This window comes from Cricetulus griseus, chromosome 3, assembly GCF_003668045.3.
Source record: "Cricetulus griseus strain 17A/GY chromosome 3, alternate assembly CriGri-PICRH-1.0, whole genome shotgun sequence".
Classification (NCBI taxonomy): domain Eukaryota; kingdom Metazoa; phylum Chordata; class Mammalia; order Rodentia; family Cricetidae; genus Cricetulus; species Cricetulus griseus.
Window position 1 is genome coordinate 71934221 of NC_048596.1, and position 17381 is coordinate 71951601.

The window sequence follows — 17381 nt, forward strand, 5'->3', positions numbered from 1 at the left end:
AAAGGAGAAAGGTAAGCACCAGTACACCTACAAACCTTTTGCTCTACATGGGATAGAACCCATGTCTGACACTATTAGGGTGGCCAAGAACCTGAGACTAGATAGACCAGGGGTCAAGATGAAAATCAAATACTACTGTTGTGCTGAAGAAGCATAGCAATAAAATGACTCCAATGATATGGTGATACATTATTTATGATTTATTAAAGCTTGCCTGAGGATTCAGAAAGCAAAGTCAGCCTCAAGCCATAGAGATCAGGCAGTGGTGATACACACCTTTAATCCAAGCAGCCAAAAGTGAGGTGGTGGTACACACCTGTAATCCTGGGACTCAGGATTAAGAGGTAGATGGGTCTCTGTGAGTCCAAGGCCACCCAGATTTACACAAGATTGACCCAGTCCTAAAGAGAAACAGCTCAGACAAAGATGATCTCAGCACCTGGGATCACATGCCTTTCATCCCAGCACTGGAGGGATATAAAAGATAGGAGCAGGGTCTTCAGTAGTTGGTATCAGGAATTCATTACCCAGCCACATTGAGAATAGAAACACATTAACGTCTCAGGATTCTCCAGCCACACTGAGGAGAGGTTACAACCTGAGGTTTGGTGGAGCCAGGATAGCCTTTCAGTCTGAGGTAGAGTAAGAGCTAATGCCCAGATGCTTTGCTTTTCTGATGTTAGCTTGAGGTTTGAACCCCAATATCGGTCTGTGGGTCTTGTGTGTGTGTGTGTGTGTGTGTGTGTGTGTGTGTGTGTGTGTGTGTTACATAATGATAATCTGCTATACTCACAGATCAGTGCTTCACTAAGCCATCATCAGAGAAGCTTCTAGTAAATGGGAACTAACACAGAGACCCACTGACAGGGACCACATGGCAACCCTTGCTGTTTGAAAAAGTTCCAGCATTTTGACTTTGAGGATCACAATTCTCCAGCACCCTTTCACTTTCATTTTTAGTGATTCTCACTGTAATGCCCAGATCATACAGTCACCCAAAAACCAACAAGGAGACCGGATCCTGAAGGGACCAGCTCTCCATTTTGGCAGCCATAACAGCCTAACTCAAGCTTGCCTGACCTTGCCGTGGTCACTAGGAGGTCAGATGCCTGTCTTGTGGCAAGGAACCAATCAGAAGTTAGCTGGTGGCACTATGCTTTATGGCTCTGGGTGTGCTTTACCGACAAGTGCACAACAATGACTCGCAGAGCATAGCAACTGCCCTGGGAGGGCCTATGAGCCATAACAACCAGTTGACCAATCAACACAGGGCAAACCCTCCAAGCCTGGAGGCACACCAATCCTGAGCCTGTGTATCCCTAGACACTCCCCTTACGCTGCCCTATAAGATCTCGGTTCCGTGGCTTCTCAGGGCCTTTTCCCAGCCATCCCCATGGTGGATGGATGAAAGGTCCAAGCTAACATGAGGTTAACTCATTAAACAACTGCAATAAAGCCTCATGCTGTTTGCATCAAGTTTTTGACTCCGCCTGGTGATTGGGGATCGCCGTGGTCCTGGGCCAAGATCCTGGGGGCCTGAGCCTCCAGGGTCTTTCAATCCCATATGTAAAAGCAAAGAGCCTTTACTCAAGTTTGAACTTGGACAATCTGTGTATCCAATGCATTGACACAATCAGAGAGCCTGGAGCTCAGTTGGAGTGGGGTTTTCATTATAGCAAAGATTGGGGTGACATGTTTAAGGTTCAGGACCCCTGATTGGCTGACATTTTTCTAGGGGTGTCTTAGTGAAGGGAGACGGATATGTGTGGGCTAACGGACATTAGGTGATACTTTCTACAATGGTTGGAGTGTTAGGAATTTCTTTTGGAACATTAGGTACTTTCCCCTTGAATGCTCCATTTCTGGGTGATGCCTGGGTGGTCTCAGTTTGTGGTCTTTCCTAGATCCAGATATTGCCTTAGGGTAATCTGGAAACCCAGGCCTCTACTGAGCTTGTCATGCTAGGCCCTACACTTGCTACTTCTTTCTTTGGGGGAAACTTTGAGCAAGCTTTGGTGAAGGATGAAAATGTACACAATGGTAGCCTCTTTAAACAAAATCATTCTTTGGGAGTAAATTTTCAGATTTGGAGCCTAAGGAACATTTTCCAGAGGAGACTGTCAGTGTAGCCTCTTTAGCAACTAAGATCTTGATACATGACCACAGACTGGCAGACTGTTGGGCCACAGTCCTCAGAAACCTTAAGACAGTCTGAGGATTTTGTAGAGGAGGCACATTCACACCACAAGGGCATTTGTTCAACTATGTTCATAACAACATTATTTGTAATATTCAGATCTTGGAAACAACCTAGATGCCCCTCAACTGAATAATGAATAAAGAAAATGTGGTACATTTACACACTGGAGTACTACTACTCAGTGGTAAGAAACAATGACATCTTGAAATTTGCAGGCAAATGGACAGAACTAGAAAAAAAAAATTCCTGAGTGAGATAACCCCGAACCCAGAAAGACAAATACAGTATGTACTCACTCATAAGTGGATACCAGACATAAAGCAAAGCATAACCAGGCTACATCCCACAACCCCAGAGAAGCTAGAACTCTCTTCCAGAAACAGATAGAAGCAGATGCAGAAATCCACAACTAACCATTGGGCCAAGCTCCTGGAGTACAATCGAAGTGAGGGAGGAGCGATAATAAAATAACAAAGGAGTCAAGACCATGATGGGAAAATCCACAGAAACAGCTGACCGGAGCTAGTGAGAGATCACTGAATTAGGTCTGACAAATGGGGAACCTGTGTAAGACTGAACTAGACTCCCTGAATACAGATGACAATGGTGCAGCTGGGGCAATATATGAGGCCACTGGCAGTGGGTCCAAAATCTAGCTCTAATGCACAAACTGACTTTGTAGAGTCTATATAGAGAGATACCTTGCTCAGCCTAGGGGAGGGGTACCTTGGTCCTGCCTCAACAAGATGATGGGACAGACTTAATAGAATTTCTAGGCGAGGCCTTACCCTCTCCAAAAAGCAGATATGGGGTAGAGTGGGGGAAACTGGAGGAAATGGAAAGAGAGAAGGAGGGAGAACTAGGATTAGAATGTAAAAAAAATTAATAATAAATAAATATATAAATAATTGTTCAGAATAAATCTCCACCACCATGGAACCATATAGTTTGATAAACTCTACCCGCCCCCCATATAAATTAACACCAAGCTACTAGATTATTTAGATAAGTAACATGTGCTTGATAAATAAGGTATGTTTGATAATCAAGATTTATAAATTTATAAATTCCTAAGGTCTACTCAGGGTCACAGTAATATTTGTCTAGCCTCATCTTTTAAGCTTTAGCTATTTGGATAAACTAAGCCGAGCAAGAAGCTTCCATATTTTATATTGGAGTGTCTGATTCCCCAAGAAAGTCCTTTCCCCAAATTCAGATATTTGGACAAAAGTCCACATTCCCTTAGGGGCTTGAAGAAAGTTCCTGCTTGCTAAAAATTGAGACAGTCTTATTTCTGGCAAGAGAAACTTGTGACCCTTTCCTTAACATATGACTGGTGCCTATTAACTGGTCAAGGTCAACGCAAACTTCCCCAGTCCCTGATCTCAAGCCACACCCCAGGTCACATACACTCTTTCTCCCATTTAATCCTATGTTCAACTATAGAGTGTAAAAGGAGTATTCTTTTTCAACAAGTGCTGCTGGCAGCCATCCCTATTCACCCTCAGATCACGTCCATCTCTGTCCAGCAACCCACAATTTTCCCCTAAAATGTCTAGTTACTCACAAAGCTGTGTTCATCCATCTAATTTGTAGAATTCTTTTATTAAGTCCCCTAAAATCAGTCTTTGATTTTTAATTGGAATTGCATTTAATTTATAGACTAATTAGGTGAGGCTCAACAGTATTATAATTGTGTCTTTCCGCCCACTGCTTCTCATTTATTTACATCTTATTTCATAGCCTTTCATTGTGTTTCAAGTTTGTCTTCATAAAGGTCTTGAGACTTTTTATTATGCTAGTTCCTAGAAAATTTACAGATCTGTTGGGTCTGGGTATTTTTGTGATTTTAATTGGTACCTCATTTTCTTTCACATTTTGTAATGAGTTATTTCTAGATTAAAAGGTACCGCTAGTATTGGTTTTTTCACTCCCAAATCTTGCTGGACTTTTAATTCTCTTGTTAATTTTAATGCCTTGTCTACGTTCTTCAGTTTGCCATGTAAATTCTCATACTATCTAAAAATTATGACAATTTTGCTTCAGTCCTAATTACTTAGGATGTAGATTTAGCTGTATGTACAAGACTCGCAAATAACCATGGCTCCAAGAAGACATTCAACTAGGTGTGGTGGTTCATATATGTAATCCCAGGATTTGGGAGGCTGAGGCAGAAGGATTGAGAACTGGAGGCCAGTCTGGGCTACTTAGTGAGTTCAAATCCATCCTGGGCTATAAAGCAATACTCTGAAAAAAAAAAAAAAGATGGCAAACACAAATTTCATTCCTATGTAAAAGTCTGGGTGTTAAGAGATTCAGGATGATTCAATAGCCCTGCAGTCCTTAGGCTGCTGGCTAGACCATCACTCTTGGATGCCCCCCTCACCATCACATTGAAGACAAGGTCTCTTCATACCTTTTGGGGCACAGGACAGATAGGGGAAATTATACACAAACTCTTTTTTTTTTAATTTAAATTAGAAACAAGCTTCTTTTATATGTCAATCTCGGTTTTCTCCCCCTCCCCTTCTCCCCTGCCCCCCATCAACCCCCTATCCCAATCCCTTTCTGCTCCTCAGGGAGGATGAGGCCTTCCATGGGGATCTTCAAAGTCTACACAAACTCTTACTTCCAACACTCTAGCCAAAATCTAGCTTTAGATTTTTGAAAAATCACGTTAATTATTTACTTCACTCTTCCATGAATTTCTGCTTATCATGATTACTTTCTGACTTCCTGTAGTGTTTTTTTTCCTTTCCCAGTTATTTGAATTGAAAGTTGAGCCCACTTACTATCTTTCTTGCTTGTTTCAAGTTACACTCACGTCTATGAATTTTCCACTTAGTTTAGTTTTAATTGGATCATAAAAGCATCAGCATGTGCAACTTTGGTTCATTCAGTCCTAAGAATTCTGCATTTTTCTCCCTTGTGATGGGTTCCAAAAGACTACAACTTACTAAAAGGTTTCTGTACCCTGATATTAAGTCTCTACACTGATTTGATAAATCAGATCCGGCTGCATTAAAAGTCCAGTTTTATTCTGAGCAAAGCATTCCTGGGTGGTCCCAGGGGAAGAGGAGAAACCACAAGAGAGAACCACATGGCAGGTTGGGGACTCCATCTAAAATAGCTTATAGGTGTAGTCTTGAGCATCTCAGGTGGGAAGCTGACCCTTGGTGAACTTTCTCAGGGGTGGGGTCTGGAATGGGAGAGATGAGGACAGGTGGAGCTTCCACCTAAATACTCACCAGTGCTCTGTCTGTCTTGCTGTAATGTTCCTAGGAATTGTCATCTCTGACAAATAACCAGTGAGCACTGCTTGAGAGGTCAGAATCTTGCTGCCAAATGTCAACCTCAGACCTCCACAGGCAAACATGTATCATACATACACACCTCATACACCATAAACATACCACATACCACACACACATGTACATCATATACCAGAGACAGAGAGAGAGAGAAAGAGAGAGAGAAAGAGAAAGAGAAAGAGAGAGAGAGAGAGAGAGAGAGAGAGAGAGAGAGAGAGATTATTTAGGACACGAAGTTTGGGGAATATATAAATGTGGGTTGTAACACACACACACACACACACACACACACACACACACACAAAAAGACCCAGAGACTGGTATTTTGTTTCAAGCTTCAAGCTTAAGATCAGAGAAGCAAAGTATCAGGCCACTAGCTCTTACCACTGCCTCAAGCTGAATGGGCTGATCCTACTGCCTCTCCTCAGAGTGGCTGTAGAATCCTGAGACTGAATGTCTTCCTATCCTCAATGTGGCTAGAGAATGAATGCTGAGAGCTTGCTCCTGTCTTATATATCTCCCTAATGCTGAGATTAAAGGCATATGATCCCTGGTGCTGAGATCATCTTTGTGTGAAATGTTTCTCTTTAGGACTGGCTCAGTCTTGCATAGATCTGGGTGGCCTTGGACTCACAGAGTCTACCTCTTAATCCTGAGTTCTAGGGTTAAAAGTGTGTACCACCACCTCCTAGCTTCTGGCTGCTGGGATTAAAGGTGTGTGTCTGGCTTCTATGGCTTGTGGTTGACTTTGCTTTCTGAATCCTCAGGCAAGCTTTAATAAATCACAAGAAACATATCACTAGACTGGGTGGCACTACTTCATTGGCTTGGGTCCCAGGCTGAATAAAAAAGAAAACACTGAATAAAAAATAAAAAAGAAGAGATAATCCAGTAGTTAAGAGTATATATTGCTCTTGCAGAGGTCTCAAGTTCAGTTCCCAACACCTATGTTGGGTAGCCCACAACTACCTGAAGCTCTTTGGGATCCCATAGGCACCTGCAATTACATGTACACATATCCACACACGGACACACACATGCACACAGATGTGTATCTAAAATAAAGTATCTTGGGGCTTGAAAGATGGCTCAGCAATTAAGAGCAGTTGTTATTCTTGCAGAGAACCCAGGTTTGATTCCCAGAATCCACCTATAACTCCATTTTTAAGACACGGGTGTTACATAGACATATATTCAAGCAAAACATTCATATATGTAAAATGAAACAAATACATCTAAAACTATATTTTAATTAATTAATTTAAAAAAAGGAGCCACGTGGTGGTAGTGCATGCCTTTGATCCCAGCACTTGGGAGGCAGAGGCAGGTAGATCTCTGTGAGTTCAAGGCCAGGCTGGTCTACAAGAGCTTGTTTCAGGACAGGCTCCAAAGCTACACAGAGAAGCCCTGTCTTTAAAAAATAAATAAATAAATAAATAAATAAATAAATAAATAAATCAAAAATTAAGAGACAGCTAGCGAGCAGCATCACTTGCCCCTTTGTGCTCTTGACTGTGTGATGTAATCAGCCACCTTAGGCTCCAGTGTGAACAGTAGCTTCATGCTCCTGACATGCATTCCCCACCCTAAAACTGTGAGCCAAAAGAAAACTTTCCTTCCTAAGGTTGCTTTTGCAAGGTTTTATTTTTTGTTTTGTTTTTTGTTTGTTTGCTTGCTTTTCAAGACAGGATTTCTCTGTGTAGTTTTTGGAGCCTGTCCTGGAAATAGCTCTGTAGACCAGACTGGCCTCTGCCTCCCAAGTGCTAGGATTTAAGGCGTGTGCCACCACCGCCCAGCTATTGCCAGGTGTTTTATCACAGCAACTGGAAAAATCATTAATACACCCACACAGCCACATCTCCTTCTGCCTCCAGATAGGAGAGGTTCTCCCCACAGCTACATAATCCAGGCAACTCCTCTAACCTCAACCACATCTGCTGCAAAGTCACCTTTACCTCAATGGGCTGCCACAGTTTCTTTGGGATTTAGGTGTGGATGCCCAAATGTGCAAGTCATGATTCCTCCTACCTCATTCCCCAATATCACTTTTTGTGGTTTTCTTATATTTCCACCACAATAAATAAATCACACAAAGTCATTTCTCAAGAATTCACTAAGACTTCCTTGGTGCCATCATACATACATGGATAATTTTGCAGCTCTTCTGGGTGTATCAGAAGAAAATTTTCTGTGTCTAGACTGTAAGGTTAAATTCACCTCCTCTAATTTTAAAGAAGCAATCACGTTGCTGAACTTTTCTGTTGGAGGTGGGAAAGTCTAATTTGTCAGCCTTTGAGTACATGCTAAAATCCCCAACTGTGATCCTTGGCTTTTGTGCCTCCTCTTAATTCTATTACAAGGGGCTTCATAGATGTCAAGGCTGTAATGCTTGGGGCAAATGCCGATGATGGCTGTATCTTCTAGGTTTGTTCTTCCTTTATCAGAATGAGACACCTTGATTTGCCTTGCCTGCCACTTGGTTGTCATTCTGTCATAAACAGTTTTGGGAGATTGGGGATTTTTTTTTTTTGAATGGGTCCTGTAGCCTAGAACTTGACCTTCTGATCCTCATGCCCTTGCAAGTGCTAGAAGTACCAGTATGTGTCACCATACCCAGTATTATGTAGTGCTGGAGACCCCACCTAAGGGTTTTGTGTGTTGCGCCCAAATTCTGAACTCCACAATCACCAAGAGACTTTGCAAAAGCAAAGAGTCTTTTATTGTTTAACGAGTTAACTCTCTTTAACTCGGGCCCTTCGTCCATTCATTCAGGCCGATGGTGTGAGAAGGACCCCTGAAGGGTGCAAGGAGGGGGACTTATAGGGCAGAGCTAGGGTAGTGTCTAGGGATACGGAACAGTCTCAGGATTGGTGCACTTCCTGGCTTGGACGATCTGTCCTGTGTTGATTGGTCAGTTGGTTGTTATGACTTATAGGCCCTCCCAGGGTGGTTGCTATGCTCTGCACGTCACTGTTACACCACTTTTACCGTAAAGTGCCTTAAAGAATGCCCAAAGCCCACCAGCTAACTTCTGATTGGTTCTTGCCACATGGAGGGTATCTGTCCTCCTAGTGACTGGGAGGAGGGGTAAGGTCAGGGAAGCACATGTCGCTGAATCTTTTCTGCAGCCTGTCCTGGCTGCCGAAGCAGGGGGCTGGGTGAGGGTCTGGTCCCTTCATGTGCATGCTATGTCAGTACCCACATTCACAGCCCTAATACATTTTGTGTGGTGCTAGGTTACCGGGTTTTATTTTGTTCATATTTGGCAGGCACATTTCTTTTTGTCTGTTCTTTTCCAATTTGACTATTGCTTTTCCTTTTCAATGTGACTGTGTAGATAATGAAATGCTGGATTCACCCATTCAGCACATCAGACTCTCTTGGTATTTGGCAGCCATCTTTCTTTCACAGTGTTTGCTCCTCAGACACTTAATTGTGTCTAACTGGGCCATGACTCCATTAATGTACACTGTCCCTTGGTTAGTGTTGATTCTTGAATATACAGAAGGAAGTCTAGATACTACCTTGTGCTGTTCCCAGAAAGCCCTAGTGGAGAGACAGCCCCTCTGCCTGGCTTTTGTCCCTGCTGGCATCCATCTGCCTAAGGACTCCCTGTAGTGGTAGCAGTGAAGGTAGTGTCCTCGGGTGGATGGGCATATAACCAGTTTGAATCCATTTGTGTGCTTGTTGACCTGCTGATTGGTGACTGTTGTTTGATAATGGCTTCATCCCCATTCTGGGCCCCCCAGATAAGCCAAGGTCTCCTACTACACATGCAAGCAGTGTGCCTCTTCTACCAAAGCAATCTGCAGGAAAGATGGAGCCCAATGACATCAATCCTAGCCCACCCTGCCTTCAGTTTCCTCCTCTACCAACTCTGCACTCCTGTCCCTGCACCAAATAACCCCCTTTCACCAAAGATTTGGAGAGCCAGTTGTCAAGTGAGACTTGAGCCCCATCACACTCCTCATCTCTCCTGGGGCACCTGCAGAGCGGGGATCAGAAGTTGCAGACTTCCTTGATCAAAAGGTAAATTCCTCATAGCTTGTAACAGATTTGTTGTTCTTGTAAGAAATCATGCAGTTTGTTGCCTATAAACCAACCTAATTAGCACTCAGGAGGCAGAGGCAGGCAGATCTCTGTGAGTTGGAGGCCAGCCTGGTCTCCAGAGCAGTGCCAGGATAGGTTCCAAAGCTACACAGAGAAACCCTGTCTCGAAAAACAAAAAACAAAAAACCAAAAAAAAAAAAAACTAATTTATATATCAAGAATCACCTACAGTGAAGTTGTCTGGAAAATAGAGGCCCTTTATCTTTATTTTCACTAAGAAATATACTCATATGACTCAAAAATAAAGTACATGTATGAAATGCTGCTGTGAAGCCCCCAGGCATTGGTGGCGCACACCTTTAATCCCAGCACTCAGGAGGCAGAGGAAGGTGGATCTCTGTGAGTTTAAGACCAGCCTGGTCTACAGAGCAAGTTCCAGGACAGCCTCCAAAGCTACACAGAAAGAGAATCAGGTCCTCAGAAACAACCACCTGACTCCTTCAAGTCACTGACTCCAGCCTCAGACTGGCCTTGCCAAGTCCACCCCTGGACAAGGACACAGAGCTAAAGTTCCCTTTGTCCTTTCATCAGGGCCTCTGAGAAAGTCTTGGGTTGGCCTGGTGACCCACAGCAGAAGGCTCAGTGGATGCATGCACACACATCATACACACAAAAGAATAAGGAAAAACAGGTCAAGACACAAAATACTGAAAAGGGGCTGCAAGAAGGTACTGAAGAAATAGAAACATAGAATGAAGACAAGGGATTGAGTGAGAAAAGGCATGTTTTACCTGGCACACATTCACACAGGTGTATATTTTTATAACAATCATTTTGGTAACAACAAGAAATACATAAAAGTAAGGCTTAAACTGTGTTCATTCTTCAGAGGGGGGCATGAAACTGAGAAAGTTTGTGGGAGGGTAGGGTGAGTTAGAAAGGGGGAGAGATGGTGATCATGTAAATACATTGCATTCATGCATAAAATTACCAAAAAGTTAAAAGTTAAAAATTTAAAAATCATTCAGAGGGAAGAGTTGGAAGTAAATCAGGGAGAACCCAAAGACCATTCCTTTCCACTCCATCACCCCAGCATTCACTTAGGATGACATCTGGCATGGATCAAGTTCTATCCTGAGAGGACAAAATGTAATGGAAGACATTCTGAAGTCATAAGAGAGAAAGCCTTGATTGGTTTATAGCTTCAATGGAAGGTTCTGTTGTCCCTGTGGGGTTTTCCCTTTTGTCTGTGTTTATGTTAGAGTTTTCTTAAGGAGCACCATTAAAATACAAACACAGCACCTAATCTTGCTGTGGGAACTCAGGGGGCACCAGAAGGTGATCCAGTGTTATCAGTGATGCTAAGTTTTGATGGCATGAACTTTCCTAATTACGACACCATGTGGTACCCACAAGCAAGCTGGCATTGTTGTTGAGTGACAGTCCCTGCATCTGGTTCTGTTTTGCTAAAATTCCTTCCCTGGGAGAAATGTAAAGCAATAACTACCTTCTTCCCAACAACAAACCGAGGTACCCTTCCACCAAAGTTTATGTGGGGGCAATGATGAGTGTATTGGACTTCATCTCAGAGCCTTATTGTGAAGACACAGCATGACCTAGGAAACTCTTATGAAAGAAAACTTTTACCTGGGGGCTTGCTTACAATTTTAGGTTATTCCATGATCATCATGGCAGGAAGCAGACAGCCGTGACACTGGAATAATAGTTGAGAGTTTTCATCCTGATTCATAGGCAGCAGGCAGAAAGAAAATGGCATGGGCCTAGTGTGGGCTTTTGACACCACAATCCCACTCCCAATGACGTGTGTTCTCCAATGCCACACCTCCTAATCCTTCCTGAACTGTTCCACTAACTGGGAATCAAGCATTTAAACTTACAAGCCTATGGTGGGCATCTTACTCAAACTACTACATTCTACTCCCTGGCCCCCATAGACTGGTAGCCATGTCATAATATAAAATGCATTTGGCCTAACTCCGTAAGTCTCCATAGTCTTTCACAGTCTCAACACTGTTTAAAAGTCCATAGTCTTTTCTGAGACTCAAGGCAATCTCTTAAATTGTAAACCCCTGTAAAATCAAAATCAAAAAACAGATCACAGCCGGGTGTTGGTGGCGCACGCCTTTAATCCCAGCACTCGGGAAGCAGAGGCAGGTGGATCTCTGTGAGTTCGAGGCCAGCCTGGTCTCCAGAGCGAGTGCCAGGATAAGCTCCAAAGCTACACAGAGAAACTCTGTCTCGAAAAACCAAAAATAAATAAATAAATAAATAAATAAAATTCAGTTAAAAAAAAAAAAAGCAGATCACATACTCCAACATACAGTGGCATGGAATATACATTGCCATTCCAAAAGGGAAGGAAAGGCACATAGTGAGGAAACATTGGGCCAAAGCAATAATGAAAACCAGCAGGTAAAACTCCAAATTCTGTAACTCCATGTCCAGTGATAACGGGCTTATTAGATGGCTCTTTCCTTTCAGCTTTGCTGACTACAACATATTTCTCATTCTCAGGCTGGTTCCACACCTGGTCTGCAGTTCTCCTTGACAGGCATCCCACAGCTCTGATATCTCCAGTATCTTGGGGTCTCCAGGGCAATCCAGGCTTGAACCTTCAGAACGTCAATGATGGCCTCTCTGGGCCTCCAGATAGGGACACCCCTGCCACACACCTGGCCTCAGTGGTTTTTCTTCACTGCAGAGGAAGATTCCACAACCCCTTTCCTGTATGCTGCTTAACTCTAAAGCCAGAAACACATAGCTGAAGCTGCTTCTCCTTACTGGGGCTGGAACCCAGGTCCTTCCTTTGTTGTGGAATATTTATTATATTAAGAGGTGTTACATTTGTTTATGCTGTGGAGCATTTGCTTAATGATGCAAAAATGTGCTGCCTTATTTTATGTTACATTTGTTTAACTCTGTGAAGCTATGCTACTTTGCCTGTCTAAAACACCTGGTTGATTTGATAAAGAGCTGAATGGTCAATAACTAGGTAGAAGAAAGAACAGGTGGGACTAACAGGCAGAGAGAATAAATAGGAGGAGAAATCTGGGAAGAGAAGATGGAGAAGCAAGAAAAGGAGGAGGACATCAGGGGCCAGCTGCCCAGCTACACAGCCAGCAATGGAGTAAGAAGTAAAGAAAGGTATATAGAACAGAGAAAGATAAAAGCCCAGAGGAAAAAAATAGAAGGGACAATTTAAGTTAAGAAAGTTAAGGAAAGCTGGCAAGAAACAAGCCAAGCTAAGGGCGGGCATTCATAAGTAAGAATAAGCCTCTGTGTGTGTGTGTGTTATTATGTGGGAGCTGTGAGGTGGGCTCTCCAAAGAGCAAAGAGTAAAGAGTAAAAAAAACCCAACAACTCTCCTTGAATTTCATTTGCATATGCTTTCTATTGTTGATGTATTTTCTAGGACATTTAAGGAGAAAAAAGGACTATATAAAATTTTGGTCCATTCGGACGTGGTATCTAGGGAAGCCATGACACTGCTCAGATCGCATGGGTTTAACCTAATGTGCTCCAAGCTAGTCAGCTGGCATTGAGAAGAAACACTAATCCAAATTCTTCAATTTAGCCTCAAGCCCATTTTTAGGGCAAGAACAAAATACAACCACAGTTTTTGCCAAAATATCACAAAAAAAAATGGTCTCTGGGTCAGCTGGTAATATTCTTTTCCTCTGAAATCTCTTGGGCTGGGATCTCATAGTGCAAACTGCCCTCAGCACTACTGTCTTCCATGCTCTTACTAGGATGACCTATTAAGCTCCACTTAAGGAATTCAACTTCTTTTCTAGTCCAAAGTCCCAAAATCTTCCATATTCCTCCAAACAACAGGTTGGGCAGGCTTGTCATGGCAATGACAGGTCCTGGTACCCCAGTCCCTAGTATCAATTTCTGCCTTAGCTATTGCTCTATTCCTGTGAAGAGACACCATGAGCATGTCAACTTAAAAAATGAAGTATTTAATTGGGGACTTGCTTACAGCTCCATCACACTGGAGCATGCCATCTGACCCCACAGGGAGCATCTACTTTGTATTTATCCAAAGGTGTTTAGTGTGACCATCTTACCTAGTCTCCTGGTGTTTCCTACTCACAGAGAAAATTGAGAGGAAGCAAAATGGCCTTAGCACCAGTGAAGAATGGTGATTACTGTTGTCATGACTACTGACACTAATGGGCTGGAGTAAGCAATCACTCTAAGGGCCCCTTCCTAGGTCAAAGCAGCCTTCCCTGCAGTCTTAGCTGCCTCAAGGCCCAGTATGTCACCATTCTTGGACAAGCACTAGCAAAGCAACAAGTACTGCCATCAGGTTAGAAAAAATCCTTTGGAATGGAAGAACCTCATCCAAGTAGACAAAGGTCACTCAAAAGAAATAGCATTTTGTTTTGTTTTTAATTTGAACTTCTCCAAAAAATATTAAAAAGGAATTCAATTATTACCTCCAGCAGTATTTTTCACACCCTCTGCTAGTTAATAGTGACAAGATGAACAAGATATTAAAATCACTTAGGGGACAAGCCTCTGGGCATGCCTGTGAGGGGTTATTTGGATTAAGACAGTGAATTGGGAAGACCCACATTAACTGTGAGTGGACCATCCGATGGGCAGGGATACCGGATTAAATATAAAGGTGAATGGAGCTGAGTGTGAGCGGTCACCTCTCTGCAGATGGAATGTGACCACCTGCCTCCTACTTCCTCCCCTTGTCTCCCCCTCCATGAGAGAGCGAATCACCTCCAACTATGTCAAAATGAGTCCTACCTCCTTCAAACTGATTCTTTTTGTTTTGTTTTTGTTTCTTTGTTTGTCCTGGAACTCTCTTTGTAGGCAGACCAGGCTGGCCTCAGACTCACAGAGATCGGCCTGCCTCTGCCTCCCAAGTGTTGGGATTAAAGGCGTGCGCCACCATTACCTGGCTTAAATTGATTCTTGACAGGTATTTGGTCACAACAACAAGAAAAGTAAAATATATTTAAAGATGGATTTTTAATTATGTTTGGGGGAGGCAGTGCATTCGAGTGCAGGTGCCCTTGGAAGCCAGAGGTACCAGATTTCCTGGAGCTGGGATTGCAGGCAGTTATGAGCTGCCTCACATAGGTACTGAAAACTGAACTCAGGTCCTCTGCAAGAGTCATACATGCTCCCAGCATCCCCCTTCTTTATGTCTTTTTATCCTGTCTATAATTCAAGCCTATGGGATGATGCTACCGACATCAGGTTAGGTCTTCAGTCCTCAGGTAAACTTATCTGGAAGCAGTGTCATAGACAAGGCCGGCATGCATCTTCATTGACACCATCGGGGCCTATTGTGTCCCCAATTCCTTAGTGGGTCTCTGTTACCTTTAAATGGGGTTTTTCTTCCACACTATACTTTGTAGTTGGTTTCAGTGGCCACTTCATGCACAAAAAGCTAGTTCACTGAACATGGAAAGCTCCTTGGGAGCTGCAATGGAAAAAAGCTCTGAGTTGGGTACTCAGGTGAATTCAGGAAATAGCCAGCAAAGACATAGCCTGAAAGATGAGATTCCTCAGCACGGAGGAACACTGGCTGAATGATTCTGATCTCTCTCCTCTTAGATGTATAATTTAGACTTGAGATCTTACGGAAGGGAAACTGGGAGTTCTGAGCAGATCCTCAAAGGTGGCACCGCAATGCTTCCACCTCCCAGTGGGTCCACAATTTCCGAAAACAGTGCCACCAGATGGGAACCAAGCATTCAAACCCTTGAGCCTGTCGAGGAAATTGAACACCCCCAATACGACAAATACCTGTAGCTAATAATTAGACTTTCCTTTTGTTATCTTCTTGTGGTTAACTTGCTTGTTTTTGAGAGTCAGTTTATAGCCCAGGCTATTCTTGAAAGTTACCATAATCCTCTTGCCTCTACCTCCGGATGCCAGGATTACAGGTGGGAGCTTCCATACCCAGTTGTATTATTAGATTTTCTAAAAGTAAGTTTTATGGATTTCATTTTAACATGAGAGGAAATCAATGAAATGACAGAGATACTGTGCAAAGAATTTAAAATGTCACTATCACTGACTAACTATATGAATCAGACAGAATATGAAAGTAAGACACATGGAATAAAACAAATAAATATGATATGAATCACAATACTGCAAACACAAGAGATTATAATTCAAAACCTCCCAAAACATAGAGCCTCTGCAGAAGCTTCAGAATGGTTTAGAAACAAACCCACTAGGTTTACGAGGGCATGTGCATGAGTCATGGGCAGGCCGGTTTGTACAACTAGGTGTTCCTTTTTGGTAAATTCCTCTGGCTGCATCAGCTTTGAAAGGTGCTCCAGCAAGTGTGCTTGTTAATGGCTACTGTGTTCTAGTACAGAGTACCATGCTGAGGTCACTTGACTTTTCTGACCTATTCCTCTATAGAGCAGGCCTGTGCCACCCTCGGCCATAATGCCCGAATAAAGTTGCTAACCAGGTTTAGACACAAGATGTTCTAAAGCTATGAATGGACTTGCACTCAGAAGAGTGTCTCTAGGTACTGAAATTGTTTTTGTGATGACCACACCTGCTTTCCTTTGAATGCCCAGAACTGGTTATGAAGATTCCTGGTTTTCTATCAGTAAGAGTGCAGGCTAGAAATATAAATTGTTCTCCTGGGCTGGTTTGTTCCCATGCAAATGGCAACCTGGTGTTCCAGGTGACTCTGCCTTGTAATGGTTTTCTGCATCAGTTTGGAGTGCTGGCTTTTTTATGTTTTGTTGTTGTTTGAGCCAGTGTCTCCTGTATCCCAGGCTGAACTCCATCTTGCTAAGTAGCCTAGAATGACCTTGAATTTCCGATCCTCCTGCCTCTGACTCCCAAATGATAGGATTACAGGCTTGCATCACCATGCTGGTTTATTGAATGCTGGGCTAAGCCAAGGGTCTCATGCATACTGAGCAAATTGCCAGGCCTGGAGTGCTGACTTTATCCAGATAGTGCTGCCAACTGCCATTTACACTAGTCCTCTTGGGTTGTTTCCCTACAGGCAGGAACAGACTTGTCCTGACCTGTCATGTGACTTCCATGACCAAGTCTAGAAATGTCATTTTAAACTCACTTTCCCTCTCCTTCCTCTCATTTCTTCCCAACCTTATTTTTTTTTTTTAGATTCATTTTATGAGTGTTTTGCCACATGTATATAAGTGTGCCGTGCATGTGCCTGGTGCCCACAGAAGTCAGAAGAAGGCATCAGATCCCTTAACACTGGAGTTATGGATAGTTTTGAGCCACTCTGTGGTTGCTGGGAATGAAACCCAGATCTTCTGTAAGAGCAACAAGTGCTCTTAACTGCTAAGCCATCTCTGCAGCCCATCTTCCCAAACTCACATTTAATCACTGAACATTTCCTGTCCTGGTTTCTACTATGGAACTCTACTAAGGCAAATAACCCAACTATCATTCATCTTTGTTAATTTCTAGATTGTTTCTCAAAGGTGCAGTTATTAGAGTAAAAGTGCAGACCACTGCACGGCTCTGGTGTGAGCTTACATACACATCTTTATTTTTAATTACCAATACAAACAGTGTTTTTATTTGTTGTTTTTGACACAGTATGGTGGTTTGAAAGAAAATGGCCCCCACAGATGGGGGGGCATTATCAGGAGGTATGGCTTTGTTGGAGTAGGTGTGTCTTGTTGAAGGAAGTGTATCACTGTTAGGGTGGGCTTTGAGGTCTCCTATACTCATGTTATATCCAGTGTGGCACATAGTTGCTTCTGTTGCCTGAGGATCAAGATGTAAAACTCTCAGCTCCCTCTACAACACCATGTCTGTCTGTA